A 4,919-nucleotide genomic window follows, 5' to 3' on the forward strand; every position below is an offset into this window, starting at 1 on the left:
CCTTATTTGGGCATGCATTCTCCTGTGAAACGCCAAGCTTTCGCAAGCTTCTACATGCCTTGTGTGTGTGCTTCCAGGATGTGGGTTGGACTGTCTGGTTCCAGTACACATCCTGGGTGCCAGAGAGTCTCGTGTTGCTATGAATGCCTGGGACCACCGTGGTCCATGATTGGTCCATGTATGGTGTGCCTGTATGTGAGCAGATCTCCCATTGGGTCCTCTTCATTTTGGCGCAAAGGAGATTCTGGATAAGAGAAGGCTCCAAACACCCACACCATGTTGATCTCTGGAGTTCTCACTGAACAAAGGATAGGATCCAAGTATCCTGAAACTAAGAAGCCGAGTCAAGGAACTGCTGGTGACCCGCTGGAAGATTTGGCAACCTGAGCCCGCTGTCATCCCGCTGGACCCCTCTGCATCTGATAGAACTAGAAGGTCTGCGAAGATACTTCGACCTATTGGAATAGTGGGAGCAACTATTCTCTGCACCTTCATCAAAGCCTGCAAGTAAGAATTCTCGGAAGTGTCCCTGGGCCAACCAGTGGGCTGACCAGCTTGCGCAGGACCTTTGCTCTGATAGCGCTGCCATTTTGAGGAGGCCCTTCAAACTTGGTACATTGCAAGCTCTGTGTTCACAACACTCTCACACCAAATTTTGTATACTTAGCATTCCCAGGTCTGAAGTAAAGAGAGAGCGCCCGAACCGGAGTACCTGCGGTTACTGTGTCACCCAGCCATGGTGACAAACTTTGTAGGTGCCTTGCATCTGTGCCCCTCTGTGCCCTGAAGCCTGCTACAGTGGAACTGGCTTGATACATCCACCAGGAGCGGAGAAATTGCCACTGTCTCGTTTGGGAATCAACGCTGTAACTTTGTCGCTGAAAGCCACAGAGGCGCAGAATTGCTGCATTTGAACCTGTAACTGAAGTGGACTCGACTGTCGAAGTTTGGTCCAGAGTGCGCCAGGGGTCGGTAAGTACTTTCAACCCTTACCGGTGACCCCTAGCACATCCACTTGTTTTTACACACAAGTGGCCCCTGAGGGTCCCTCTCCTTTCCATAGATAGCCTGAGTTATCGAACCATTCCCAACTCTTGGAACCTTCTCTGCCCCTTTGGGTAGAGCATCTTCGAATAGTGGGAACCTATTGTGCATCACCTCACCCACCTTCCTGAGCTGCTACAGATCCTACAAGAGACCCCAGTTCGCCCATCTGCACCACCGCGTGCGCCAGCATTGCGAGTACATTTGAGCAATAGGCTTCCCTCTTCTTAGGAAATGCACTGTCTTTCAGTTAGGATTGTGATTTCTGCAGAACTGCCTAAAGACTCTTTGCACTACCTGCTTCTTTCCCTTTTTAGGTTGTGGATCCATTTCGGGCATGAACCCTTTAGGCCACTTGGTTTTATATAAATGTATTTTAATAGGAGTGTGTTGGTTTAAAAGTGTTACTGTTAATAACTATTGTGTTGAAACTCAAAGGCCTTGAATAAATGTATTTGTATTTTTTTATATATCTACACCTGACTGGGAGTGATTTGTAAGTGTCCTTTACTCGGTGTAATCATTGAGGTCTTTCAGTCATCCTCACTCCTCCTGATACCTTGTCTTGACCGCCGCCAATGCTACCTTGATTGGTCTGGCTTGTCCAGAAGGTTACCCTGTTCCAAGAAACTAGGCAGGCCTTCTGAGCCTCTGCCCACCAGGTCAGAGTTCAGAAATCCATCTTAACAGGCTTCATAATGCTCTAGGACCTTCTCCAACAGGATGTCAACTTTCCTGGCGGTGAAGTTGACAGCTCGCTGCCACAGGGTTGCCACTCTGGTTAGACGATGATGGTGCTGACAAGGCAACCCCCGAGGCAGATGTGGGTGGGCAAAGTGGTCCTGGAGCTGGGCTGTGCAGCACTGGTGGTGGAATGGCACAGTGGGAGTCCAGTGAAGCAGCTGAGCTGGACTCCCACTGTGCCAAAGACAGGGGTCAGGCAATGGCTGGACAGCAGGACCTCCAAACACAGTGCAGGTGGGCAGCAGACAAACACAATGTACAAGCAGCAACAGATGGCTAAGTTGGAGGCAGTACAGTGCAGTAGGCAGCAGGTAAAATGGCAAGGAGGCAGGAGCGTAGGTCTTCCGTGTCTTGCAATGTAGGCAGTTGGAAACAGAGTGAAGGGACATTGCGCGTAAAAAATGGGAAAAGCGTGGATACGTGAAATCCGAGAAAAGGCCATCAGCACGTAACTTACATGACACGCGCTGCGCGCCGGCGTTCAGCACGCCATATTCGGAGATACATTAGTACATGTAGAAGCAACTCTGAATGTGTGTGCGAATGGGAGGAGATAGGAGAGTCGAGTACTGTGTATTTTGGGGTGCCAAGCAATCCGTTCACTTCAGGGACCGTACGCACTTTTTATTTCAGTGGAGGATTTCCCTCTGCGCATACATTTTTTATTTTTGCGAGGCTAACAGTGAGTTGCGTATGCATGTTTCCCAACTCCTGGTGCCCCTGTGTATCGTGTACCACTATTCTTACCTTTCTGGTAGCTTTCTGGGGTTTGCGTATCCATTTTTTTGTTGCTGGGTACCACTGTGTATCGTGTACCGCTTTTTTTTCCGGAAGCTATCCTGGTATTGCTTACGCATTTTATTTTATTTTGGGGTGCCTGTGCATTACGCATACCATAATTTTCACACCTGGAGTACATTTGAGCCTTCCTGGACCACAGAATTACGTCTTCCAACACGTAGACTGTCCCTCACTCACATTACCCAGGACAATAGCTTGGTGTGCCTTCCATTTTTCTGTTACACCTGGAACATGAGTGGAAAGGCACCAAGAGGAAAAGGGGGCAGATGTGGCCGGTGTCAGGGATGTGCTCTGGAAGCAGCTATACAAGCCCCAAGGGTTCTGGGACGTGCTGCTGAAGCAGCCACCCAAGCAGCTGTCCAAGCCCCAAGGGTTCTGGGATGTGCTGCGGAAGCAGCTGCCCCAGCCCGAAAGGGTAATGGACGTGCTGTGAAGGCAGCTGCACCAGCCCCAGGGGGTAAAGCCAGGCCATTTGTGGTCCAGCATCTGGACCCCAGAGTGGTCTCAGCTACACAGGGTTGGCAACAAAACCTTGTGGCAAGAAGGCAAAGCAGGAACAGGCTCAACCCCATGACACGGCACAGGACACTGGCACGTTGAGGAAGACAAACCTCCATGATGAAGAACTCAAGATCCTCATGGACTACGTGAGCATTCACCACCGTGATATGTGCCAGGAACCAGGGAGCACACATACACCTGCTCAGCATATGATGCACTGGCAGCATGTCACGGATGAGATCAACGCCTTAGGGTTTGAGAAGCACACTGCTGCACAGGTAGTGAAGCGCTGGAATTATCTCACCAAGTCCAAGCTGGGTGCCAACCAAGTCTCTGCTATGGCAAGTGGTGGGGGGGTCAACAGAGGAGGAGGAGCTGAATGAGCATGATGAGGCTATGAGCCAATTCCTTCTACTGGAGCAGATGCAAGGCGTGGGAGGCCTGGAAAATTACAAGGACACGTCCGGTGAGTGACCAACATTGTGCATCATGAGTACGTGAAGTGAAGCATCACCAAGATATGTAATTGTGGTGCACATCTAGCTGCCTTTGAATGACTGCCCCGGGTGAACCATGTCGTGCTGTACTGACTCCTGTTCAGTGTACACAAAAGTGGATACAAACCATGTGTTGTACATCTGAAGTGCTCGAAGTGTGCTGTTGTGGTGTTTCTTTGCACCATTCCTTTCTGCCATGCTGTCTCATTGTTGCTTGTAAGGACGACGAGGCTGTAAGGTCAAGAGGAAGTGATTTTCCGCAGTGTCGGCGAAACGCGGAGCAACTATGGACTCATAATCCCAAAATCCAATACGAGTATAGCCTCGCCCCTGATCTCACTGAGCTCCCGGCATCCTTAAAAGCACCAGTGCACGCGCATCTGCGCGCATCTGAAGTGCTCGAAGTGTGGTTCTGTGGTGTTTCTTTGCACCATTTCTTTCTGCCACGTTGTCTCATTGTTGCCTGTGAGGACGCCGAGGCTGTAAGGTCAAGAGGAAGTGATTTTCTGCAGTGTCAGCGAAATGCGGAGCAACTACAGACTCATTATCCTAAAATCCAATACGAGTATAGCCCCGCCCCTGACCTTACCGAGCTTCCGGCATCCGTAAAAGCACCAGTGCATGCGCATCTGCGCGCGCATCTGAAGTGCTCGAAGTGTGGTGTTGTGGTGTTTCTTTCTAGTATTGTGGAGGAACCCTGGCTGGGCACTCTTCTAACAAATGTATGAGTGCTGCCTCTATCTATTCCCGGGTAATGGAAATACTATACATAACAAAGAAGATAGAGGCAAGTTTGTCTGTGGGGGGAAAATTATGAAAGTAGGGTTGCTTTCAAAGGTTAAAAACCAATTTAATCTTAAATAAATTCACACGTATAAACATTTACAAAACATCCTAAAACAATTTAGAATGAAAGGAAGACCATTGAGTCAGTTGAAACAGTCAATGGTCATATACACTTGCAAATACAAATTCCCACTATTGTGGCTGGGTGTAGTCGCACACATTAATTATGAAACATTGTATCCATCTGATTAGTTATTTCTTCTCTTAGATCAGAGGTTCTGCGCAGTACTTTGTCATTGGGTGCGTAGATATGGCAACTGTTTTGACATTAAACAGTAAAAAGTCTCAACATGTTTCAGTTCTTAATGGTTTGAATCCAGAAAATTTGTCAGCAGTAAGACCCTGGTGTTTGTACAAGCGTCTCACCTGTGCTAGTGTTTTAACAGAGGGGTTTCAATGGAGTGGTTTCCTTCCCCTACCAAACAAAGACAAAAACACAAAAAGCTGAAGTGAGTTACTAATTCTCTATTTTTCAGTTTAACTCGT

The sequence above is a fragment of the Ambystoma mexicanum genome, chromosome 2q (genome assembly GCF_040938575.1).
Source record: "Ambystoma mexicanum isolate Mex_15411 chromosome 2q, UKY_AmexF1_1, whole genome shotgun sequence".
NCBI lineage: Eukaryota > Metazoa > Chordata > Amphibia > Caudata > Ambystomatidae > Ambystoma > Ambystoma mexicanum.